The following is a 27,150-nucleotide window of genomic DNA, read 5'->3' as shown; positions in this document are numbered from 1 at the left end:
GGCTCCCCTCCCAGTGCCCAGCAGTGACAGGGCCACAAGGCTGCTGCCCCCGTGTGTGGGGGTGTGGGTTTGTGGCTGGGGGCAGCACTGCCCAGCGGGGTGGGTCACCCAGACGGAGAGCGTGGGTCCCGCTGCGCTCTGACCAGCCGTGGGGACCAGGGCTGCATTTTTCACCGATGAAACAGCAGAGAAAGGGCTCTCACTGCGTCTCCACACATCGGTTCAGCACACAGGAACAAAATAACAAAGCAAATCCGCTCTGTAGTATTAGGGATTATGACTCAAACTTTTATTCCTCCTCCCCATGATTCATTTGGCGCAGCCTCACAGCTCAGAGCCAGAGCACAGACTCAGAGCAGCCTCATCATTTCAGGCTCCCCTCCAAAACAGGGGGGGGGGGGCTTTCTGCCATCTCGCTCATTAACTCCCCTTTGCAGTCAAGGGTTACGAATTCATATTTTTCCCTTTCCCCTCTGCTCAGCCAAGCACTGCACGCCCGAGCCACGTGCCCTCGGATGCTCAGCGCCTGGGAACCCGTCACAACCCCGTGACCGCCGTAAACACGCACGGCCCCACAGCCGGCCCCTCTGGCAAGCGGGGGGGCACATTAAACAGGATACAAACAGGAGGTTACTCGAGGCCAAAGGGAAGGCTGGCTTCAAAATGCTACACACGAGGCACGGGGGAAAACACCGTGATGGAGCACAGCTTTAGAGAGGTGGTAGTTGTTGGGCAGTGATGAGCAATATCCCATGAAACAGGGGGGACCTGCAGAGCTGGGGACAACCCCGGGGTGCCTCTTGTATCAAGCCCATGAGGTATCCCTGCACTTTTTATGATACACCCCACCACTCCCATTTCTTTCAACAGTACATTTTTGAGGCAAAAAAAATGTGTTGTTTTTTTTTGTTTCCACCCCCGACAGTTCACCTGGAAGGTGAATTGTGTCCCACAGGACCCAGTATCTCCACGCAGCACCACCTTGGTAGACTATAAGCTGAAGATCAGCATCTAAGCATCTACATTTCTTTACCTGTCTGGAACTGACCCAGTGTGCCCCCAGGACACGTTCAAGTTCAGTGGAATGCAATTCAGCAGCAGGACAGTGGGGTCACACGGGATTTCTAGCTAGAGAGACTGTGCTCTGCATCCCCACTCGGTGCTTTCAGCATTGCAGGTGATGAAGGATACTTTGCCTGGGGAATGAGACCTCCAGAAACATCCTACCTCAGCCTGCCACCCAGCTTGCATTTTTTAAGCAAAAAGGAATTACAGCTGCAGTACAGACTGCTGGGGACTATGGGGAGAAACACTGTTTTGTGTATTCCATAGCCTGGGCAGCCCCATCCCGCACCCAGCCATGCCGGTGCTGCACAAACACCGAGCACAAAGTGATCCCTGCTGGACTGAACAAAACAAAAAGCCTAGCAGCCTCTCTGCATTTGGATAATAATAGCAGCAGACGAATTCCACATTTCAAACAAGGCTAAGACATTAAACAGAGCCTCTGCAGGAAGATTAGGTAAAATATATTAAAAAAAAAATCCTTATGTTCTTGGCAATGAGCTCATTGGCAGCAAAAGCCAATTGGCAGCAAACAGCCTCTTGGTGCCATGCGAAACCAAGTGTATTAGAGTTCAACAGCTTGCCCAAAGGCTAGGGGTTGCAAAACACGGAGTACAGAAATATCTGTGATACCTTCATCAGGCTCCACTCAGAAACTCACTACGTCACCAGGTTCATACGCATCTGTGAGATTGTTACCCCACTCTTCCCAGAAAGACGGTGTAAGGGCACTTCAGCAAGCCTGAGATGCCACGTGAAGAGCACCTCACCTTCTTCAGCACAAGGGGCTGGGCTAGCAGGGCAGGAATAAAACAAAGTGAAGCAGCAGCAAATTGTTTTCCCTGGTGCAGCTGCACAGGGAGAAGCTACAAAAACATTAACCCTTTTTCAGGCTCCTACAGGTGTTTTTGAGGCTGAAAGTCAGAAACAAACATTAGTCAAGGCAGGCAGAGATCGAAGAAGAATGAAGGGGGTGGGGAGGAATCTCTTACATCCATCTTTTTTTTTTTCTTTTTTTTTTTTTTTTTGACTTAATGGTTATTTCTGTTCTGCATACTATAGAGGAAGCACTGCAGAGAGGGACCTGGGAGTCCTGGTGGCCAGCAGGCTGACCATGAGCCAGCAATGTGCCCTTGTGGCCAAGAAGGCCAACGGTATCCTGGGGTGCATTTAGAAGAGTGTTACCAGCAGGACAAGGGAGGTGATCCTGTCCCTCTACTCAGCCCTGGTAAGGCCACACCTAGAGCATTGTGTCCAGTTCTGGGCGCCCCAGTACCAGAGGGATATAGAGCTACTGGAGCAATTTCACAGGAGGGTCACTAAGATGATTAGGGGACTGGAGCACCTGTCATACAGGGACAGGCTGAGAGAGCTGGGCCTGTTTACCTTGCAAAAGAGAAGACTGAGGGGAGACCTCATCAATGTGTATAAATATTTGAGGGGAGGGTGTCGAGAGGATGGAGCCAGTCTCTTTTCAGCTGTGCCCAGCGACAGGATGAGAGGCAATGGGCACAAACTGAAGCACAGGAGGTTCTGGTTGAATATGAGAGGGCACTTCTTTACTGTGAGGTGACAGAGCACTGGGACAGGTTGCCCAGGGAGGTTGTGGAGTCTCCTTCTCTGGAGATACTCAAAACCCACCTGGATGCCACCCTGTGCAACATGCTCTGGGTGACCCAGCTCAGCAGGGGGGTTGGACTAGATGATCTTCCAACCTCAGCCATTCTGTGATGCAGTTTTCACCCTTCACGGCCCTTCGACATCAATGTTCCTAGCACCCCATCACACCTGGAGGCACCTCCTCTTGTCCACCACACTGTCTTCCAGGGCCAGACTCTGCACTGCTGCTACATGAGACGGGTATAAAATAGAGAGACCTTCTACTGGAGGCTTCAGACAGAAATCCAAATCCAAAACACTACGAATGTCAGTGAAGCAAGTCTGCATGTTAGCGGGAGACGTCTTTCCTCTGTCCTTGCTATCCAACTTCAGAGAAAAAAAAATCCCATCCATTTTACAGTTTCAATCAAAATAATTCATGTCAACAATTAAGATTCAATTTAAACACCCTGTTTTTCTTTAAGAAACAGCTTTTAGACTGATGATTTAAAAAAACTAACATCAAAGTCTTAATTTATTAAAATCTATTAGAATCTATTTAAAGACATAAGAAGCATGAAACTTCAACAAGCTGTTAGGTTTGCAGCTGATATTAAATTAGGAGGAGCTGTTGACTCCCTTGAGAGTAGACAGGCTTTGCAGAGAGATCTTGACATATTAGAGGGCTGAGCAATCACCAACAATATGAGGTTTAATAGGAGCAAGTGCCGGATTCTGTCCCTGGTACGGGGCAACCTTGTCTGTATGTACAAACTGGGGAACGAGAGACTGGAAATCAGCCCCACAGAAAGGGATCTGGGGTTTTGGTCCATGGCAGGTTGAAGATGAGACAGCAGTGTGCCCTGGCAGCCCAAAGGGCCAACCATACCCTGGGTGCCTCGGGCCCAGCACTGCCAGCCGGGCCAGGGGAGGGATTGTCCTGCTCTGCTCTGCGCTGTCTCACCTCGAGCACTGTGTGAAGTTTGGGGTACCACAGTGTGAGAAGGACATAAAGCTGTTAGTGTCCAAAGGAGGGCAAAAATGATGAAAGATCTAAGGGCAAGATGTATGAGGAGTGACTGGGGTCCCTTGGTTTGTCTGGCCCAGAGCAGAGCAGGCTGAGGGGAGGCCTCATGGCGGCCTGCAGCTCCCTCACACAGGGAGCGGAGGGGCAGACACTGAGCTCTGCTCTCTGGGGACAGCGACAGGACCTGAGGGAACAGCATGGAGCTGGGACAGGGGAGGGTCAGGCTGGGTGTTAGGGAAAGGTTCTGCACCCAGAGGTGGTCAGGGCACTGGGAAAGGCTCCCCAGAACCGAGCCTGCCAGAGTTCAAGAAGCGTTTGGACAACGCTCTCAGACACGTGGTCTGATTTTGGGGTGGTCATGTGTGGAGCCAGGAGTTGGACTGGATGATCCTTGTGGGTCCCTTCCAACTTGGGATATTCTATTTTGCTCTCTTCAGTGAGTTAAAAGGTGCTGTTTTTCAGTATGCATGAAACATGGGGCCTTGGGAAGACAACCCAAGTTTTACCAACATATTTTGATGTCCTGACCAGCAGGTAAGCTTACATACAGATCTCATCTTTAAAACACCGTTTCTGCTATGTGGGGAAAAAAAAAAAAAAAAAAGTGTTTTAATGACATGGATCTAAATAACTAGTGCAGAGGGACTCTCCATTTCCACAAGAAAAAGCCAAAAAAAAATAGCAAGAGCAAAGCTGTTCATTTTTCTCTTCTCACAGATGAGCAGACACCTGTGTAAGGACAAGAATTGCTGACTCTGAAGAGTCGAGAGAGATAAGGTGCAGATTTTCAGAGACATTAAGGAACCTGAGGACAGCATTAGCAAGCTTTTCATGTGACATCAGACACATCCAATATCTAAATAACATTTTTCACTGACAGAAGCACCGCAACATACTGAACCTGACTCATGTCTTCATGCACTCAGGGAATCCTGCTCTATCATAACCAAATTATCATTTAATATTGTCCTATTCTGCAATAAAACTCAGCTGCAATATTGCACCATATTGTGGGAAGACAAACACATATAACAGTGGGATTTTTCACACTTCCAGTATCACTGACAGTAAAATAAAGAACATTAATCTGAATAATATTTGCTAGAAAGAGCTCTCATATGTAATTAGGTTTTCTAAACATTATTTCCTTACTTGAATTGGCATGTCTCTTACATAAGTGTTATCTTATATAAGTTAGTGACCTGTCTAGAGAAACACCTCACCCTGTAACAGCCACAGATTAATTACACCAACAGAGGAGGCAGCAGAAAACATTTACAGAAGGATGAACACTTACTCCAAAAGGACAAGCAAGAGATGGGAGAAGACAGGAAGGAAATAATGAGAGGAGAGAAGGTACTTATGAGTATGAATCACGCAAATCCCTAGACAGAAATCCTTCCATTAATAATGAATAACCTAATTCCCCTAAATAATGCAAGGAAAAAATGTTTAATCATTTAAAGGTATCATCAATAATAAATATGTCAGCTCCATATGCTACCATCACTGTTCTTCCCTGCTCAGGAACTGTTTTAAGGAAAAGACTAAAACCACCTTTCAGTTTTGGAAAGATGCTTCAATATCACAGCCACAAGAACTAAGGAAGTACCTGAGACAGAGAAATGGGAGGCAGAGCATGCTCACACCCTGTGCAGAGTAAAACCTCTTTATACCATGACTGCCATTCCCGTGAGATAGAGAAGCAATGGAAGCGTAGTTCTCGTCTGCTCAGGGTAAACACGCACATGCCCAGGTATGCACTGAGGGTTTGGCTCACCTCCAGCCAGCTCCCAGGGCTACCCCAGCAGCTTTTCCACAGCGGACCTCACTGAGAGCAAACTAAGTGGATGCTCTCAGTCCTTTGGCCACCCTGCCATGAGCAAGAAAGCAAGTGGGACGTGGGAGGACTGAGGGCAGGACCAGGACACAAGGTGACAGGTGCTCAAGCACAGGGCATGGAAAACAGCAAGAAGAAATGTGCAGGGCAGCTGCACTCCAAGTTTCCAGAGTCAGCTCAGAGAGCTGCCACATGCCAGCTGCGCCAGCAAGGGACAAGGCCAGGGGAAGGCACCCAGCTGAGGACAAGCACGGATCCTGGGACAAAAGGAAGGGACCACAGGGGAGGCAGCATACCCACTGCCTTCAGCACCATAGGTGCAAGAGTGACTTGTGCACAGGGCTCCAGAAGCAAGACCATAGACGAGGGGTACAGAGATGCTATGTGTGCACTAAGACCTGTGTCTGCATGGGGAGAAGTAGGAAACGATGCCTTTTCAATACTACATTTCTAAGGAAGAGCAAAATATGCTTTAAGAGCCCTAAGCCCCATTGCTGCAAAGCTGCCAGCAAAACATACTGTGCTCAGGGCAGAGCTCCTCCACATCCCCAGAAAATCCTGCAGGTTTCCCAGCTCACCTCAGCACGAGCTCCTCTCAGCCAGCTGCCATCTCGTCGGTGCTCCAGTTGCACCCTCCCCTCGGTGTGGGCTGTCCCGACATAATGTTCTGTCATGATGAAATCACAATCCCAAGGGCTGCTGCTGCCATGGCAATCCCAGTGACTGAAAGCAAATGCAATAGATAAGCTGTGCAGAACTGGTGTGAAGAGTTACAGGTCTGTTTTGGGCAGTCTTACTTGCCTAAGCAGTATGGGAGAAGGGCAAGGAAATAAGAGGTCAAAACCCTGAAAAGACATCATATTTCCAAACTGCAGGTACGTTTTCCAGAAAAGCCTTTTCCCTCCAAATACAGGAAGGGTGTAGGAAGCAAGGGAATCAGGTTTCATAGAAGAAAACCAGTGCAAACTATGCCAAAGTACTTTACTGGAATCCCTAAATAAAGGGGAGTAACCACCCTCAGGGAAGATCTAAATCCAGTCCCTTAGACCCATCTGAAGCATGCACTGTCTCACAGCAAGGAAACCAGCCTGCTGCCTCTGCCAAATTTCTATCAGGGTTTGGGGTGGAACAAAAGGTCTGTGCCACCAAACCTTGATATGTATTGTTTCAACTTTTTCTCTTTTCCCTTGGAGTCACTCTTCCGATTCAGTATCTGTACTATTTTAAGCAACTCTGCTAAAAAACATGATTTAATGCTTGTTTGGGCTGACCATAAAAATCCTTTCCACTGGAACAAAGATTTAAACCTGTGACTCAAAAAGACTTTACAATGGGGGGCTGATTATCAAGAGGACCAGAATATCCTCTTATTAGAAAAATGTTCACTGGTCTTTCCTGAACCTCATGCAGTGGTATTAACTCAAGGGCTTGTTCAGTTGCATACAGACAAAAAAGGCTGTTTTTGAATCAGGGAAAAATGTGTGCTGTAATAAAGCAAAAAGAGTACTTCTGATTACTGTCAGCAAAAGAGATATATAGAAAAACATGAAATCAGAGAAAACAAGGTCGGAAGGGATCAAAGGACATACTCCACCTGCTTGCCTGAAGAAAAACAAGCCTAATTAAGACTTTTCTATAATTATTATTATTTGTCTATTACAGTAGCAGGTGTCATGGGGAAAATAAGGGCCCTACTTAAACAAGTTCTATGCAAATACTTAAGGCAGTTTTGAAGAGATCTAGAGGGGAGTAATAGACTTCAGATAAAATAAAGGGTACTCTTAAAGGAATAAATCAGCTTATATTTTTTTAAAAAGTCTTATCTATATTGGTGCAGTATTCATATACAAATAAACTATTAAAAAAGGGGCAGGGTGCACAGGTTGGGCAGCAGCCCAGGCAGAGAACCACAGCCCAGGGCTGGGGAAGCCCAGCACTGCCCATAGGAAATGTTTCCCAGGTACTGAGAACACTGATGTGGTGTGAACCCCCCAGATCCACCACTAAATCTCCCTTCAGCCTCACCAACACAGGTAGCTGTTTCTGCTCTTTCCCACTACGCCTCCACACCATGACAATTTCACCGAATTTTCTGCTGTTTTTTGGCTGGCTCAGTTTGCCACACCGGCTCACTGCACTGCCAGAGAAGCAGCAAGGATGGCCCAAAGTACCAACTCTTTGAGATGCATCTGTCACTACCACACGGCTCAGATACCCAAAATGGTCAGCACGAAGCCACTGAAGCCACAAAGACGACGGAAGTGAGGCAGGTCTTAGGAAGGGCCCCACAGCTCCAATGCCAAAGGTTGAGATAGATAAACCAGGGCAGCAGCACACAGCCTGAGAAACCCCGCCCTCTTTATCAAGCCTTGCTGACAAAACATCAAAGGAAAGTATGCATAAAATCCATGGTTTGCTGTTATGCAGAAGGGTAGATTAGATTTTAAGGCAGCAAGTAATCAGCAACGAGCCTAGGAACTCACTTTATAAATGTCAGAGCAGTATCGTGTAATAGAGACTTCTGTCACAATCACACCGACCTGAATCTGAGCTAGCACCCATAGAGGAAAAGTTCTGGAAGACTTCCTATCCCATTTCTTAAGTGTTAGAGTCAAAGTTTGGTCTCCTGGCAGGCAGAGAAAACATATGCAGCAACTGAATCCAAATTTAAAATAAAAAAAAAAAAAAATTACCATGGGGATCAGAGCACAGTATGTAAAACTTTTATTTACAAGTTTTCTGGCTCATCATTTATCAGCAGAATTCACTGGAAAACTCAAAGGCAATCAGGCAATCATCCTTTCACAAGCTTGCTTTGCTCAGTGCGGCTCCTGCACAAAACTGTATGCTGAAAACATCAACAGGGTGACATGAGCTGATTGCCTCTCGAAGCAGCTGCAACATATGTTCCTCTTGCTATGTCAAAAAACATCTCTCAATTTCTACAGTATGCAATAATTATTTTGCTAATCACAGGGTGCTCTGCGCTTCTCAACCTGAATTATTATTATTACAGTTGGCTCAGCTGCAAACGCGTCTGCTTTCCAAACACACTGCACTCGGCTGAAAAAGAGGGGTGGGGGGCTCTAATCCTTCACTGGCTGCAGCATAAACCAGTGAATGGCATTCCAGCATGTAATTTCTTTTAACAGGAAAAATAACGTCTTTCAGGAGGTTTTCCATTTTAAGTCAGAACAGAATTACCACAAAAACAAGGAAAAAAAATACTGGGCAAGGCAACATAACACTTACTATGCCCTTCTTTCAATTCACTAGCTCAGAGCCATACTTATCTCTCAACTTCAGCCTAGAAACATATTTCATTTAGAAAAACTTTGTAGCTGCTTAAAAGAGACACTGAAGCAGCAAAGGCCACACACTTAGATACTGGGGAAAAAAAAAAAAAAAAAGAGAGGGGAAAAAAAAAATATTTACCTGTTTAGATGCTGTAAGCTAGCTGAAATCTGCCACCTACAACTCATAAACAATCTCTCCAGTGCGCAGGCATGACTTGGGCACACGCCAGCCTGAGCTTGAAATGCTGTGGTAGAAAACAATCTGATGTGGCCAATTTCTAGCCATCTATTTCACTTTCACCCACTTTCTTCTAAAACATCTGGCTTTGACCAGGGCCAGCAACAGGATGCTGTATAAGAAAAACACCAGTATCTGCCCCAGTACTGCAGGTCTGTTGCATTTGAGCCCAAAACGTAGGAGTAGCAGGAGTGCAAGCATCGCCATCAACGCTAACCTGGAACAACCCCGGATGGTGACAGCTCTGCATTAAGTAGATCTGGCTTTTAAAAACAATTCCTCCTGCCAGGCTACCTCAGACATGACTCGCTCCTTACCCATTTCAAGGCAAGGTCTCTGCACCTCCCATGTCAAACAGCCCCATGCTGAAGGCTGCAGCTGGTAAAGTTCACGTGCTATTGCATGGGCATGTGGGACAGACAGCACCACCAAACTCTTTGTTAGATAAACAGTCTGCTGCCACTCTGAACTAAACCAGAGAAAAAAAAACTCATTCAGGCACGCAAGGGAAACAGGATCAGGCCCCAGGGTCTTGAAAATAGAAATCCACCCTAACAATTGGCACTAGCTGGTCCTTGTGGGCAAGAGTCACCAGAAAGATCAAGTTATGGACGTGTCCTGAAATAGCCCCTTGCCCAGCAGGGACAGAGGCGGGTGGACAGGACGCATCACCGCTTGGAGAGGAGTCTGCACTGCAGAGACATTCAGAAAAAAAAAAAAAAATGAAGAGTCATCCTGAATGAAACACAACACTCAGTGTTTACAGCTCGTTTAAGAAGTCTCACATATTATCAGCAACATGAACTGTTGGGTCTGGAGCTTGGCTTCTGGGCATTCACCCTGCTGATACCCCTTAAAATTTCTGTGATCGCGTTACATCTTCCTAAGAGGCGACTGCCACCAAAACGAAAGCCCCCTCCACAGACACGCATAAACCACGCTTGTTAGAGAGATCACCCGACCTGACCTCCGAGGAGCGCGGGCTGAGCACGTTCAGGAATTGCCACCCGTTGGAGAAATGCTCGGGCACAATTGCCAACGCCACAAACAGCGGCCTGGAAAGCGCTGGCTTCCCAGCACGGGAAATGCAGTGCTGAGTCCTGGGATTTTTTGGAAAAAAACAGCTGTGCAAGCAAAGCCATCCAACCGACTCGCTCGCTGCCCTGGGCCCATGGGGCTAACACAGCCAAGAATAAAACGCCTGCCACAAACTGATATTGAGCATGTTCTTCAAATTGCCAACATCAAAGCATTTCCTTATTTCAGATCCCTACGCTTCTATAATCAGAAGCAGTCAAAACACTCGGCTTTATAGCCGACAAGTCAAACTAAAAGACGCTGAGCTTTACAGCTCTTGCTGCTTTCATGGAAATTGCAAGTGTTGTACAGGACGGTGCCTCGGCTCTGTTTAAAATTCCCTCTGCTCCCCATGCTGTGGGGCCGGCAATGCCACATGCTGTCCCCATGCAGCATTTTCTTACAGGGACAGGGTCTGATCAGACAGATCGAGCTGTTACCACCACACACCAACCAGCCTGCTCAGCTGCTGGCACCCCCAGGAGCCCTCTGTTCCCACACCGCACCACATCAGCCCAAATGGGGGCCAAATCCCTCAGGAGGAGGGGAAACAGGTTCAAAACCAGGGTGGAAAGCCCCAGGCTTGCAGCAAGCCGGAATGCCATTAAAATTAGCAGCAGACAGATAAGGGAGCTAATTGCTGGAATGCAGGCCCAGAGCTCTGAGCACAGCCTGAGATCACCAGCAATGTAGGGAAGCAGCACTATGGCCATTAACCACGCTTATGCCCTGCTTCAATTCTTTCCATCGGGTCTGAGGTGCATTATACTTGCCTACAAGCTGCAACCTGAAGCCAGTAAGAGAAGAAAAAACAGACAGGTTAGCACTCATTTACAGAGAAGAGAAACGGGAGCAGCTCCAGCTCCCCTATTCCTTTTTTCTCTCCTCAGGCAGCAGCTGGCTCTCAGGGGCATGCAGGGATGCTACCAGGATGCTTGGCCAATCTGTCTCTGAGAATGTACCAGCCGCACAGAAGAGAAATTATAAAGAGGAATTATAAAACACCTTGGAGCAGAAGGAGGCAGAAACATGCAGAGCAAAAGGTAAGCAATGAATGGCCAGAATAGGAAAAAAAGAGGAAAGAAGGTAAGAAAAAAGGGAAATACTCATATGAAAAACACCACAGGCATAAAATTCTAACATGAAGTGGAACAGAAAAAGAGAAGTGGATGGAAACTAAGAGGAAGAAGCAACTAGAAAGTTAAAGCAACAATGATTTCACAAGTGTTTGTCTATATAAACATACCTAAAACATATTTAGATGTAGATATATACATACACACCCAAGCAGAATTGTGCTGTGCTTTACCTGTGTTGCCCTGAATAGATATGAACGCTTCACCAAAGGCCTCTGACAGACAGGTCAGCACAGACAGTTTCCACAGAGAGGTTTTTTCTTACAGCAAAAACAACACAGAAGCCATGTAAGAAAGCTCACAGTAGGGCAGCATGTTTACAGCTTACACATCATGCATGCACAGAGAGCCATGGAGGACTATCAGCGCTAATATTGGCATTAAATACAGCACCACCGAGAGCTTGAGATACCAAATGTGTCTTTCTGTGCTCGACATTATATAAAAACAGAATAGAAAGGCCAGTCTCTGTCCCAGAGACCCAATGACCAAGGCAAAAAAATAGACAGATAGAAAGTAAAAGCAAATAAGGCAGACCGAGCAGAGTGGAATAAGAGACATGCGAAAGGAGATAGCATCCCCTCAGCATACATGGCAATCCTGGATGGGCACATCCAAAAGTCTTGCTTTAAAAAGGCATCTGGGAAGGGCTGAACCACAACAGAGCATGAGCAAAGACCCACCCATTCCCTCTTCTCCAAATTCCCACTTAAACCACTAATGGAAATAGTGCAAAGATCCCCCATTACTTAACCTTAACTACTAAGTACTAACCCATATCAGAATCACCACATGCATCAAACCACCCAGAGAACAACCTCAGCTAATGTGGCCACAATGTCCACCATGTTCCCGACTTCACAATTCCTTTTCTGCATGCTGGTTTGTTTAAATATCACATTTTAGGAAATTCAAAACAGACGGGGACCAAGAGTCATATGTGAATTACTTCTGTGAGTCCATCCACAGGGTGGTAAATGAGGTAAAGTAATTAAATATAGTAATTTAACATTTAACACATCAGGTAGATAAAATGATTTGTTTTGACCATATTAACATGATAGGGTGTTACACCTCAATCTTGTCTGTGCAGAAAATTCCTGGTAATTAACGCTAGTTTGGAGAGGGTGAAGAGCGGAAAGGCAGGACAGAGTTAAGGATGTCTGGGCACTTACCTCAATCTTATTACTTCCTCTTTTATATATATATATTCTGAAAAGGCACAAATCACTGCAGGTAATGGAAATTCCAGTCAAATATGTTTTCCTCAATGCTCAGGTTAAAGACTGAAGTCATCACAAGATTATCTTTCAACTAATGTACTAAGTAATGAACTCACATCTGATACATGTTATTTCTCCCCTTTCTTCCAACCCAGCAGTGGAGGGCCTGGTTTTGCTTGGGTGCTCCCTAACTATCTTTAAACATTATATGAAACATGGCTGTATATTTAGAAAAAGGACTGTCAGGGACAACATACCTTGCACTTGGAGCAGAATATGATGAGTTTTGTGGTGGTCCTTATCACCCTGGGTTGTCCAGTCCCTCCATGTGAAACTGGGCCCTCAGAGAGCAGAGCTCCATTTCCTTGCAGAAAACTCCTGTAGTCTCTGGCACAAAGATTTAAGCAGTCTTTCTGCTACCTGAGGTGACCTAGGGAGCACCTTGAAAAGAGAACAGAAGACCTCGACTTTATCTGTATTTCCAACAGAAGCCTACATAGAAAGGCATCGCAAGCTGCCCACACTGCAGAGATGGACTGCAGCTTTCTGGTCTGGATGGAGTTTCCTTTGTTTGCAGGCTCCCTACTCAGGTCTATCATTGCTGCTGTCAAGACAAGACGCAATGAATGTCAGCATAACCAAGACCAGTACTTTGCCTGGGAAGATGGTATTTAACATCTCAATCAGACAGAGATGCTGGAAACACAGGCACTGTTAGAGAAGAGTTTATCATCAGGAAGAGTTCAAGGCCACTCCTAATCTACCAACTTAAGTGACCAGCTGTGGATGTGCAATGGAGCCATCAGGGAAGCAGCAGAATCTTCAGCCCCTTCCTCATGCCTGTCAGCTCTTCTGCATTGCTGGAGCTCAGCCTCAGAGAGCTGCTCTTCACCCTGAGCCAACAGTGTCCAACAGCTTGTCTCTCTGGCAGCAGCTAGGTGCAAAAGGTTAAACAGAGCTAAGGTTTATCATCACCCTTGAGTGCCCCAAGCACGGAAACTGGGGGGAGAAGGCAGTACCATTGTTTCTCCCTGGGTACCAGCCACCCCAAAGGACGTGAACATGATTACAAGCTCCTTCTTCTGGACCCACTGGGGCCTGCCGTGGTGGAGGGAGGTTGGGAACCTCCCTGGGCAGACCTCCTCTGCCTGCCAAGCCTCTGGTGAAACCACAGCTACATGAGCTCAACCTTAATGTTTGCCAGTTGCTAATAGGCATTGAAATGCTTTCATATCTTCCGAAGAAATATTGATGTTACAAGCAGTATTTCATGTGTCTACAGGCTTTGCCATGCCTCAAGGAGACCTAAAATAGATTTAGCCCAAACTTCAAGACTTTCAAGAGAGCGTGGCATAACAGAGAGGGTCCAGGCCTGCGAGCCAGATCCCACACACCAACCCTGTCCCTGTTGGTATCTTAGGCTGTTTCTGCTGCCACAGTGGAGACAACAGCATTTTAAATGCTCAGCATCCCTATATTCTACGCAGGACAAGATACAGGTGTTCATTATTGTGAATATTAGCACTCCTAACACTATTACATTACCAAGACCAACTATAAGCTCTCCCAGTCATGGTGGATCAGCACAAGTGACGGCAGGTTGTTTAATCCCTCTGCCTTACTGTCCCTTTCTACACCAGCTTGCTCTGTGAGGTGCTGTTAGCAGTTACTCAAGGGAAGAAATTTCTGACAATGAAGGTGATGAAATGCTGGAACAGGTTGTCCACAGAAGCTGAGGATGGGGCTTTGAGCAACCTACCTAGTGAAAGATGTCCCTGCCCATCTCAGGGGGGCTGTATGATCTTTAAAGGCCCCTCCCATCACAAACCACACTATGCTTTTATGAATAAAAAGAATTTAAATCCTATTTATTGTAATATATCTCACAAAAGTATCCAAGAAAAATACTCAGTAGAAGTTACTGAGAACATCCTACAAAATAAGGTTTTTGCTAAAAATCTCTTAGGTCATCAAAATTTAAAAAGAACACAGGGACACAGGGCACCAAGAGTAGTGCACAGCGTACAACACAAAGCAATACGTTATGCCTTATGCTAAGGTACAGCATCTTGGGCTCCAAATAGTCTGCAACCTGTCTGAAAGATGGTTATACTCACATTACCACTTAGTAACCTGTAAATTGTACTTAAGGCACTTAACTTTAAAGTTAAAATTATAAAATTATTGTAAACCTCCCTTCCCTTCCACTTTTCCTCCTGCTCCTACCTCCATAGGAAGAATGGGAGCAGACTGCGGTATGGGTGATGAAAAGCTGGTACTCACATTTTCCTTCCACACTAAGCTAGGAGCTAAGGGAGATTTTATTTCCAGTCCTTCAACACTTCCATGACCTCACAGAGCTAATTGGCGAAAAGTTTTCAAGTTTTTTCCTTCCCAGTAGTGTTGGTTGCAGTCACCAGACCTCCCCCTCAAAGACAGCCTACCAAAGTCACCGCTGCCATCTCTAACGATGCCAAGCTTGGTACAGAACAAGCTTGTACAGGACCCCAACTATCTCAGCGAAGCTCTGAGGGTCAAGGTGACATCAGGGCCCTGCAGTCCTCCACTGTGAACAAACGTACAAACACAGTATCTGCCCTGATGAATTCAAAGACGAAGAGCGGAAGAGGAAGGAGAAGAAATGGCTGCTGAGGGCAGAGCCCTCACACCCTGCCCACAGCTGAGCACGGGGAACCCCACCATCTATCCAAGCTGCCTGTGACAACCAGCTCTGGTGGGTCTTAACGCTAACTAATCAAGATATGGAAAACATTTCAAAACTAACTTCTCACTCCTTCAGCTTCCTGGACGGCAAAAAGCATCATCGTCTCCTCCTCTCACCGAGGTGCTGGGGCGTTTCCTTCAGTTGCACCCGAGCAGCAGTTCAGAAGACACCACACAAGTGCAAGTATGATTTACTTTAGCACCTTTACATACACATCGAATTCCTGATCTGACTCATGTTGTTGTGCTTGCACTGGTCCAAGGTATCAACCCTACCTTCACCAAAGCAGCAAATTTCAAGTAGCAGCTTAGCCTTCGCCCATCTTACCACATCGGGCGTGCTGGGTGCTTGTGGGGGGCTGCAGGTATAGGTATAGGACCTGGTACAGACTCTTCGCCCTACGGGGAGACACAGTTCTCCTTCTAATGTTCTTCCTTCTAATCTTAATTGTATTTATTTACTAATCATGTGCATTCCAGAAAGCTGGGCCTCCTTCCATTTCATTCCACAAACCAAGACCTGAAGCTTGTCTTTTCCATTTTTCCCTCAGTAACCACAGAAGCAGAGAACTGTTGGTAGGAAGAACCCCCCGGGGTCTCCAGTCCAACCTCCTATCTATCTTGTAAACAAGACTGGTTATTTTCCTCTGTAAAATCAAGCACATACTTTTTTGTTAGTATTATTATATCATCTAATAGCAGCCTTTTTAATGTTTAAGAAAAATTTGAAGCTTTACACACCGCATACCTAAAAGCAAGCTAATATAAGAACCAGAGCCAGTTGTGAGATACCTGTAAATGAAATTATCCAGCAACTCACAAAGCAAACACATCACCATTTGAAAGCCTCAGAGCGGTGTTTCAAGTCACCTGTGCCGCAGCACCAAGCTCGTGGCCTTTGCTCCCCTCATGATCATGTCTGGGAAAGTGTATTTCACACCTTCCTACCCTTATGTAGGAGGAAGAAAAATAAACAAGCTGTTATTATTTAAATGAGGCTGGAAATGTTACTAAATATTTCCAAAAGGATGTACAGTAGCTGTTTGCTCTGTGTGATAAATTACCGATCACTTCATTGATACGTGTGACTACCTGTTTATATAATCAACTGAAACAAGGGGGTTTTAGTCTGTCATGTCTAGGGTCTGCTATAGCAGGGCTACATTGACGTATCATAAATGTTAGGGTCTCTATCACGTCTAGGGAATGCAGCAGGGCTACATTCATAAACATTATGTCTGTAACACAGTTAATATTAAAAATATATTCACTTCTATCATTGCCAAACTTTAACATTAGCAAAGAGGGACCCATGCTAGATATGTTTCCACGTGGAAGAGACAAAATACAAAGGGTTCGAGGGCAGCCTGGGCTTTGGCCGCTGCTCCACGTCCCACACGCTCTGACACAGGCCAGGCACGAGCCCACAGCTGCTGTTTCCACCACATTAACCAGCGCACAGCAGCACGTTTCTACATCAGCAGCTCACCGGTTGCCAGAGGACAGCGATATAGGATCGAACACCAAACTGTGAGGACACAGCACCTGGCAGAAAGCTCTCCAGGAAAAGCCACCTTCCCTAAGCAGCTTTCACAGTCCTGAGATACCCACGTTTCACTCCTTGCCTTACAGCACTCATTCACATCTTTACTGTATCATGTCCAAACACCCCAGAAATCAGCAGCACACCCCAAGGGGTCTACGTGCTGATGACCTGCAGGCACACACAGGGAGCAGTCCCTACACAGGCGGTAAGGCTCCAAATTCTTGAGCCACGCTCTCCTCGCACAGCTGGCAAGCCCTTTCCAGCTGCTCACCAAGTCCTGCCCCATAGGGCTCGCCCCTGCCTGGGCAGGGCACTGCACAAGGCAATACAATGCATTTTATTTTGGCACAGATTTTGCTCAGCCACCGTTTTCAAGAGGAGATGCTTACAGTATGATCAAACCTGTGGCTCAAAATTCAAAGCGTTGAGTCGATCAGAAGTTGTTGGTTGTTGCATTTTCTTTTACATTCTGTTAAGTTGGATTCTTCTTCTTCTAAGTTACTGACAACTGTCCCCCAGCCCCAGCTGAGATTTATACAAGACCGCACAGGGCACTTCCCCTACAGCATCAGTGAAAAGATCAAAACTTTCAGTCCTCCTAACTGTAAGAAAAAAGCAAGGCAAGCAATCTTTGAAGTCCAGCTACTGAGACTTAAGGAAAGACACAAAATGTTCTGAAAACAAAATCAAGCAGAACACAGGCAGGTATCGATGGGGTTGGTCTGGATACCTGCTTCCAGATGAATTTGAACCTGTAGGGTTTCCAAACCCATGCAGCATATAAGCCTCATCTACCCAACACATCTTTCAAAAATGCTCGCCTGAGGAAATCCACCTAACCAAGGACAGTTACTGGGGCAGAGACATCACTGCTAAGCATAAAATGCTAAATGGAGGATTTTCAGCCCAACACCACTTGGATCCCCACAGGATCAAAGGAAACAACCTGGGATGTGGAGACATTTCCATTTCCCTTCCTCAGACCAAGGTTTCATCCATACGAAGAGGCCTGCCAGTCCAAACACAGCGATCCCACTACCTTGCAAAAATCCCCTTTTAGCAGAACTTGTAACAGTTCTAACATGATGGCTTCTATCACCGCAGAGAATTGCGATGCTCTATCCGCACTGAAGGTGTTACTGGCATGACATACCCTTAACCAGCTCAACTCCACCGGTAACGCTAAAATGTGTCCCTGGCATGAAACCAGCAGTTATCCAGGGAAGCCAAGCAGCAGGGAAAAGGTTTTCAGAAGAAGCCAGGGAGAAGTGGACTGGACAGTCCTGGCTGATGAAGGGAAGATGATGGTGGCTGGTTAGGTGGGCTGGAAATGGGACTGGATCCTTGCAGTGGACTGCTTCAGAGCCTGGGGGCTCCCAGCACAATCTAGATCATGCCAAGGGTCTCCACAGGCTGCTCCACACAGCGTGTAATGGGATGTCATCTTGCCTCTTCCACCCACCTCTGCTCTCCACCAATCCCTAAGGAAGCAGCCTACAGCTCTGGGCACTGCTCTTGAGGTAGAAACCTCTGCTCCCAAAACAGAGGATAGCTTTGGGGGGCTCCTCTGCACTCCTTCCCAGGAGTGGGGCTGGGACCAGCACCCGGACAAGCCCCCAGCTTGCAGGTGAAGACCCAGGCAATGCCATTTTCTCCCCCAGGGAAGCGCTCCATGTCCTGCAGCTCTTGGCCACGTGCAGGATCTGGAGCACAAGCACCAGGCTATGCCTGGCACAGCAAGGGCCCCAGCACAGGTCCGACTGGGAATATAATAAAGGGTTTCTAAGCAGAAGGGCAGTTGCGCCAGGTTTTCCTGACCAAGGCATTCAAAGAGATGACTCTGAAAGAAAACGCTGTCTTCCAAAACATCTCGTAGCAATGACACTCCTGTGTGCAAACACACAGTCCTTCCAGGGCTTTGGGCTGCTCTTTCTCACCAGGCTGCTCTGCAAGTCCCATCTCACCTCGGCCCATCCTCTGGCAGCACAGACCAGCTCCCACCACCCACACAACCCTGATGCAGGGGGAGCCATGGCCAAACCTCCCTTTTCCTGGCAAGGGAGCCAATTTGCAGGAACCCATCCACTAGTTTACATACAAAAAAAAATTTCTGTTGCTTTTTCCAACTCAGGTTTTAAGGCAGAAATGACCAAGAGAGAGAACCCATCCCTCCTCTTGGTCATTTCTTCTAGTGGCTAACCCCCTTGCAATTAAAGACCTGTGCCATAACTTCAGATTCCAGTTGCCTACTGACTCGTCTGGCTCCCCAGCCACTGATTCCAGACACGCCTCCCACTGCTGCGTTACGCAGCCCTTCGCTGCCTGATGCATTTCCACTGGCAGGAATTCACACGCGGATCATTTTTCCTTCAAGATGATGGGAGGTGCAACTGCAGGATCTGCCGACAAATCTGAGACATCAATAGCCGTGGAGATGTGACAACACAGGCATCAGCACAGGCAGGACAAACCTGCTGGGAAACGCTAAGCGATACGCAGCCAGCCCCTGATTTGCAAGACCCAGCTCCACACCGATACTCACACCTGTATCTAAAGAATACGGCACCACCTCGGGATGCGTTGAAAGGCATTTCATTCATACAGCTCTGGCTTGCAAACAACTGAGGATGCTCTGCACACCTGGCTGATGCCTTGTGTTACCCTGCCTTCCTCGTGGCTGCTCCCTTCGGCTTGGCGGAGCTGAGGCACCAGGTAACCACTTCACTGCTTGTCATCCATCTCATGTACAGCGACAGGCAGCCACGACCCTCTCCCAAATGTCCCCCGCCACTTCCCGGAGACAGAATTCAGGAAACACTCGGGAATGCTGCCTTAGCACAACACTGGTAACTCCGAAAAACGCTGTCCTCCACCGAACTGTGGGAGCATGGCAAGCACAGGGCAGGCAGGCACTGCACCTGCACGTATATACGTATAAATAAACCTCGGGGAGCTGCACATGGACTGCTGTATGCCTTGCCAGGACGCCACGCACTATGCTACATAAGGCAGGCTGACTCAGAATAGAGGCAGCTGTGGCAAGGGGAAACGTGACCCATACACTGGGGTGATGGGTCCAAGAGGCAGATTGTTTCTTTATTCCCCCTCTCACGTTCTCCATAAATCTAGCCAGGAGCTAAGCAGGTGTTTGGTGTTAAAGCTATCAGCCAGCAAGGAGACAGAAAATAATGCATCCTCCCGTGCTTCAAAGCAAGATCTGTATCACCTTGCTGCAAACAGTCAAAAGCTTCCTGAGCAGGTACACATCTTCCTCTGTGCTATTTCTGTTTGCAGCTCTGCACCCTTCTCGGCTCGCAAAGCAGGACCTCACACCACGTGGCCACCCTACACCGGGGCCAGCAGCAGAGGGTCGGGGCAGCAAGCCCCCCGCCTCCAGCAGGAGCACAGAGACCAGCTCGGTGGCTCCCCCGACGCTCAGAGAGACCCCCCCCCACATTTCCTAACTGGTGCAAACACAAACCACTTCGTCCTCCTCCATCGCTCTGGGGACTGACCCGCTGGACGTGACGTCCGCCCCGAAGCAGCAGTCACTTGCACCAGCGACAGCAGCCTCGGTGAATGCGTCCCCAAATCTCTGGCACCACTCCAAGCTGCAGTGCACCACGCCACAGGTGCTGGCATGAGCCTGCTCTAAATCCGCGTGCCAGGAGCAAAAGATGAGCCCCCAGAGCTCCTGCAAGGCACGGAAACACCTCCCAGGTCACAGAAACCCAGCATTTCCCCTTGTCGTGGCCTGTCTGTGCTGTCGCCTGCGCAGACCAATGGGGGAAATATATCTGTTTGTGCGTGTGCACACCTATAGATAAATATATCTGACATTTTTTTTATGGAGATGTAACTCGTGTAAGCCCTACCTTGCAATTCCTAGTACAGCTGCACCGGATAATTACAGAAAAACAGTGATACTGTAGTAAAACACTGAACGTCTTCATCTGAAAGGTGACAAAAAACACAAGATATGCCAATATATTAAAAGTTTATAGAAATAGGATTTTTCCCTGCCCTTGCTCCACAACCTCGGCACTATGGGTAGCTTCCCCTACCAGCAATTCTTGGTGTAAACGTCAGTGAAATACATGCAGCCGGGAACTGTAAGCCCTCTTTGCAAAGCATTCTGATTAAAAACAGGAAGATATGGTTCAGATCCTGCAAAGAATTAAGCACAAGCTCAAAGTATAGCAGATAATTAAACCGAAATCTATGCTTTGGTTCAGCAGAGGCACAGGGAGAGACAAACACGACCGCACAAACGAGCTGCGCCATCAGCAGACACAGCTCCTGGCCGTTTCAGAAAGCAGTTAGCTCCCACAAAAGTTATATTCCACGCACGCAAGTTCACGCAAGGAGCCGATCTTCCATTTTAAGAACCACTTCATATACATAATCCATTTTTGCAACAGATGGGCTGTTCACCAGAGGCAGGCCTGAGCCTTCCCTTATTTTCACTATTGCTGAGCTGCTCCCACGCTGCTTGGCCATCAGCACCCAGACCGAGCAGGGGATGCAAAATCATTTCAGCCCTCTGGATGCAAAATCATTTCAGCCCTGTGGAGGCAGGAAGCTTGCGCTGCTCTCGCTGTGCCTGCGCAGGGATGCTTGAGGTGAAGATGCACGGCCTATTTCACACCTAAGAAGCACACAGACATTCCCAATGGCTGGCAAATTGCACCTGCACAGCTAACTACCTTCATATAACTTAAAATACACAAAGGCACAGCCGTATCTATCAGAATTATTACATTGCTAACCTAGGGGTAAGCTTATGACTTAATGCTGTGAGAGAGAAGGGAGAGAGAGGGGGAAAAAAAAACTAAAGTTGGAGGTTTGTTTCTAAAACGATGCAAAGTATGCATAAAAACACTCCAAAGTCCCTGGGGTGTGAACTGGCACTTATCAGAGATATACAGCACCTAGCACAAAAGAGCATCTGACCAGTCCACGTGCTAGGAAAATACACACGCTTATTATATAATTTTTAAAATCACAGTGGAAAGGAAATGGTGTTTGTAAGACGTTACTGAATATTGCACTGCAACATCATTTCTAACAGAGATGTCAACACTTCTGAGCTAGATTTTTTTTTAAATACTTGTATTTTACAGCAATAGATACTAGTGCTGTTATGACAATCCAAACCAGGGGCACAAACTGATATTGACGAGCCTATTTCTGCTCGATGAACAAACAATCTCATTTCGTACAGCCATAACTCGTCCACAACACATTGGTTAACACAGTCTAACATACCCCTGGAAAAGCTCATCAGGCGCATGTTTCGTTCCAAATCAGTGCCTTAAATAATGCCTGTTTTGGAACGAACACATTAGCAAAAAGGAACTAGCACGGGGTTCGCGCCGCCCTGCCTCTGACCAGATACGTGGACAGGCCAACATGCCTAAACTTGTCAACACAAATGTGATTAAAAGAGATTTCTGCGCAGGCCTCCAGCATCTTTCAGCCAGGATTATCAGTTCTGCTGGCATTTCTCCGCAGGGTATTTTAAGATGCACTAGCCGACAGTTCGCTAGTTTAAGACTTGAGTCCTGAAGTGCCTCGTCGATGAAAACATTTTAAGGCCGCTTATCCATGGCCAGGAGATGTGGCCTCTCCAAATTCACCCGGGCTTCCAAAACCAAGCAAACAAACAAACCGAAAAAAGGCTTTTTTTAAGGAAAAGGAGGCCTAAACCCCTCTCGCATCCTCCTCCTAAGGCCTCGGTGGCACCCAGCTGACATCAGGAGGGCTCGGGCCGGGTCCCGCAGCCCCCCGGCTGCGCGCATCGCGCAGCACCAACGCCCCCCGCAGCCGGCACCCCCGGACCCCCCTGCCCACCCCGAGCTGCCCCGCTCCGAAACGGCTTGGCAGGACCTCGGGGAGCACCCCCCGGCTGTAGGGCCGGGGTATGGGGGACAGGGGAAAGGGGGGGGGGAGACGCCGCCGGGGCATTCCCCAGCCTCCCGCAAGCCGACCGCCGCCGACCTTTATGGCCGCGATGGGAGGCATCCCGACCCGTTCGCCTCCCCATCCGCAGGGATTTGGCTCCGCACGCTCTATTTTTAGCCCACCGTCGCCCCCAGCGCTTTAAAAAGACTTAAAAATATATAAAAAATAAAAGGGAAAAAAAAAAAAAAAAACACGCACACACACAAACCCTCTCCCCACCTCCATCCGCGCCAACGCTGCAAAAGTCCACCGCGACCTGCGAGCCCCACAGCGGGGGGGGGGGGAATGATTAAAGCAAGGGGAAAATAATAATAATAATAATAATAATAATGATAATAAAAGAAGTAAAGAGCACACATGCAAACAACCTCCCCTCACCCCACCGCCGTTAACTGCAAGCCCCGGTACTCACCGCGCCCTTTCCCCCCCCAAAACCTCCCTCCCTTTCTTTTTCTCTCTCTCTCTGGGAAAGGGGTCCGGAGGGCCGGGAGCATGAAAAATAAAAGAAAAAATAAATAAAAATAAGCCATAACGTGGTGCAAAGGAAAATAAAAAAGGCAGGGCAGCGCGGAGCGCCCATGTGCTCGGCGGAGCACGCGCTCGCCTCAATGGAACGTTGTGCTGGCGAGCGGCTCGTGACGTCACCGCCCCCCCCCCCCCCCCCCCTCTTTTTGGGTTCGCGAAGTGCCCGGGGATGGATGGAGGGGGTGAAGGGTCGGGGGGTCCCCACGCACCTCCCCGAAATCAAAGGAGGGGGGAGGCAGCCCCCGTTAGGGCAAAGGGTGGTGGTTGGCAGTGCAGGGAGAGTGTTGGGGGGGGGGGGGGGGGAGGAATAATAATCAAAAATGCGGATGCTGGTGGAGCAGTAAAAGCAGAGCAAATCTCCACGATACAGGCAAAACAAGCGCTATTTTCCCTTTTGTTTATTTATTTACTTACTTTTAGGAAGTAAAAATGTAAGAAGTAAAAAAAATTTCTGGAGCACAAGTCCTATGAGGAGCGGCTGAGGGCACTGGGGTTGTTTAGTCTAGGGAAGAGGAGGCTCAGGGGAGGCCTCATTGCTCTCTGCAGCTCCCTGAAAGGAAGGTGTGGGGAGCTGGGGGTCGGCCTCTTCTCACAGGTAACCAGTGGTAGGACCAGAGGGAATGGCCTCAAGTTGTGCCAGGGGAGGTTCAGGTTGGAAACAAGGAGACATTTCTTCTCAGAAAGAGCAGTCAGGCATTGGGACGGGCTGCCCGGGGAGGTGGTGGAGTCACCGTCCCTGGGGGTGTTCAAGGAGAGGTTGGACGTGGTGCTTGGGGACATGGTTCAGTGGGTGACATTGGTGGTAGGGGGATGGTTGGACCAGATGATCTTGGAGGGCTTTTCTAACCCTAATGATTCTGTGATTCTATGAAATGAAAGGCATCCTCCTCAGTTCAGGGCTGGAACTGGAAGCTTCAATGCTAGGTGATTTTTATATTTTTTTTTTCAGCACAATATTTGCTCCATCCAGGAGCACCTTCGCAAGGAGCAGGAGCTGCTGCATGTCCTCCCAGCTGCACACACACACCAACAGTACCCATCAGATGCCGTGCCTGGGCTAGGAGCTACCTCTGCCACACCAGGTTCACCTGCACAGCACAGGTCCATACCTAGCTCAGGTGAGATTTTCGATGTAATTCTGAAAATGTGAATAGCGAGAACCATTTCAATTAATCAGTGATTATGGTCCCAACTCCCTGACTGCGCTTTGAATGGTGCAATAAAAAGCTCATCTGCAGGAACAGCCCAGTCATCGCAAATGCAAAAGGTACAAAATGAGGGCACAAAATGAGGCTTTGTCCAAAGTGACTCTGTGGTCCAGTAGTTTGAGCCAGGCACAGCAAGATGGATTGGAAAAAAAACAGCTTTGTGTTCTCATGGTGAGAGCTGGGAGAGCCATCCTGAGAGGGGGGACCCGACCTACCTACAGGGAGCTGCTGTGCCTGAGTGGGGCAAAGGAGGTGACATGAAGGTGGCTTTGGGCCACACTCCCCCAGCTGGCTGGAGCCCAAGCCCCAAATAAGTGACCTCCCGAGGTCAGTGAACCTGGGAGAAAGACCAAAATCTGGGGTTCCTGATGGGACCAAGGGATCGTCCTATCAGCTGAAAGGGCCCAAGTGCCAGAGCAGCCTCACACATGGTTTCTCCGAGAGCATTCCCATTTTGAGGGCTGGGAGAAGCAGCAGCATTGAGCTGGCCATATGCCTCCATATGGATATTGCCCTTATCGAGGCCCTGATGGCTGCTTCACAGCTCCTGGATGCCAGAGAGGAAGAGAAATATGTATCAAACAGCCCCAAACATTGAGTTTTCACTCCTTTCTCCCTAGGACTCCATTCCTTCTTCTGCAAAACACACACAGAGCTGCTGTTACGCATCACCTTGAAGGGAAGCTGCGTTTGCCAGCACCCCAGACTCACCTGTGTGCTACATGGCACTAGCTCCGCATGCCGTGAGGAAACAGAAGCATCTCTACCCTCGGCTCCTGGCATGGCCAGGCCAGGAGAACGTCGGTCAGAGGAGGCTGGAAGCGGTTGCCCAGTTACCCAGAGAAGCCACCGGCATGTGTTGCTGCAGCCACCCGCGGTGAGGCAGCTCTGGTGCTTGGAAGTCAGGGTGCAGACCCCGTGAGCACCCACTAACCACCCTTTGGGTCATAATCCTTTCAGGGGAGACTCAGAAGGCTGGAGGTGGGGTGGCGGCTGCCCACCAAGTGTTCCCCCCAGCCCTGGCATGAGAGATCTGCAAAGTCTTGAATGTCTCATTGCAGGACGAAACCCCACAGCCATGTCATGTTCCACAGACATGTGTAATATCAGCTCAGTGCCTGCATTGTTTAGTTCTGCAGCCTGCATGGTGGTCTTACTCTGCAAATTATCCAGCGTTACGGGCTGAATAAACTCAGCCCATGTCAATCAGTGTAATCACCTTTGTGACAGCCCCACACGCCCACGCGAGGCGGTGGCACTGCTCTGATCTCAAACACAGCAAGGCCAAGGCCAAACAATGTGATGTGCTCTCACAAGGCCAAAGGAAGAGCAAGGGGCACGCTGAAAAAAATATATATATATTTACACATATGTGCCAGCTGAAGGCTTCTGCCCTCCGGCAGCCTGCTGTTGCTTCCCTGTCTGTGCCCGTACCAGCCCTGCCGGCTGCAGGGATCACATGAGAGCTGCTTAATCCGTGTCAGGCGGAGCTGGCCAAGTGACGTGAGGTGCGGAGCTGGCCAAGTGACGTGAGGTGCCAGCGGGGCGAGCAGGAGCCGTACTGCCCATGATTAGCGTGGTGTGGAGGTGGCAGCCTCCAGCTGGTGAGCATGGGCCTCTGGAGCAGGGAGGTGCAACGAGGCTGGGGTGAAAAGTGTTATCCCCCGTCCCAGATGCAGGGCACGGGGAGACACAGAAGGAAAAACAGCTGAGAATGCGTCATCATCGCGGCAATACTTCATAGTTCCTATCATCCAGGGATTAATTCTGCTCCAGGTTGACTCTGGAGCCATCCCAAACTCTATGTGATCTCAAATGCTGGGAGGAAAGGGCTGGGTTGTTGTATCTGCTGCTCTCCTACTAGAAGCCGTCATTTCCCACCAGCCTGCCGTAAAGCCTTCAAGGTGAGCATTGGTGTCCTGTCCTCACCTCAGCTTCTGGGGTATTACCTTGGAACTTCACCTCTCCGAAGGTCAGAAAACACCTAATTTCCATCCTGCATGTATTCAAAGCGTGTGCCCGCCCATCTGCTCAGCAGCAGGTGTTAGGATTTGACAGAACCAGCTCTTCTCACTCTTACACATACCTCTCTGTTGTGTTGACCCATCTCAAATTCATACTGTGATAAAATAAAGGTACCAGGTGATGCTGCTTCTCATAATTTATTTATACTCCCCTGCCTTTTAATTTAAGTACTCATATTCATCTACTGAAAATGCGTTCCCGTCTCCAAGTGGTGATCTGTCCCCAGGCAATGGTGACTCATCCGGGACTTTTGGGGGTGCAAAGCTCCAAGAACGAGGAGCAGGTGGCGATAACAGGGCAGGAGCAAAGACTGGAAACTCTCTGAAGCTGATAGAAAGGCTCCCACTGCCTGCCATATGCTCTCAGTGTTGAATGTAAGAGGAAGAGGAAAGAAGAGGAAGGTGTCATGGTAGTACTATGGATACTCAGGCAATATCCCTGCCCCAAGCTGTGGCAACAGATTGCACCAACATAACCAGTTTCACTCCCCAGATCATACACAATTTTGTTCTGATGTAAACATGTCACTGGATTTCTGCCCGTCCGTTCCTTTCCATGAATTCTCCATAACCATAGGTCGGCACCTCTCTTGGAGTACATCGGGCACAGAGAAATATAATGCAGAAAGGAAGCAGAGAGAGGATTGATTTTGTAATA

General features: G+C 48.2%; 1 protein-coding gene and 1 long non-coding RNA gene across 32 annotated transcripts in view; one reads left to right on the top strand and one right to left on the bottom strand.

The window, feature by feature from the left end:
* Nucleotides 1-23,378, bottom strand: part of LOC121064915 — an 89,898-nt gene extending 66,520 nt beyond the window's left edge. For 14 of the 31 annotated variants that reach the window (XR_005816775.1, XR_005816791.1, XR_005816797.1 and 11 more), the window contains exons 1-3: nucleotides 23,148-23,365; nucleotides 12,759-12,942; nucleotides 6,110-6,254 (exon numbers count right to left, since the gene is read on the bottom strand). The gene's annotated coding sequence lies outside the window, so the exon portion shown is untranslated. Of the gene's footprint in view, nucleotides 1-6,109; nucleotides 6,255-12,758; nucleotides 12,943-23,147 lie in introns of all 31 variants that reach the window. The other 17 variants (XR_005816784.1, XR_005816800.1, XR_005816773.1 and 14 more) reach the window with 12 other exon arrangements.
* LOC121064918 lies at nucleotides 6,261-22,555 on the top strand. Its single transcript, XR_005816808.1, has 4 exons — nucleotides 6,261-6,406; nucleotides 11,033-11,185; nucleotides 15,302-15,409; nucleotides 19,146-22,555. It is a non-coding gene; the product is annotated as an uncharacterized LOC121064918 (long non-coding RNA).
* Nucleotides 23,379-27,150: the final 3,772 nt, after the last annotated feature.

This window comes from Cygnus olor, chromosome 2 (genome assembly GCF_009769625.2).
Source record: "Cygnus olor isolate bCygOlo1 chromosome 2, bCygOlo1.pri.v2, whole genome shotgun sequence".
Classification (NCBI taxonomy): domain Eukaryota; kingdom Metazoa; phylum Chordata; class Aves; order Anseriformes; family Anatidae; genus Cygnus; species Cygnus olor.
This window is presented reverse-complemented; position numbering and strand designations above follow the sequence as displayed.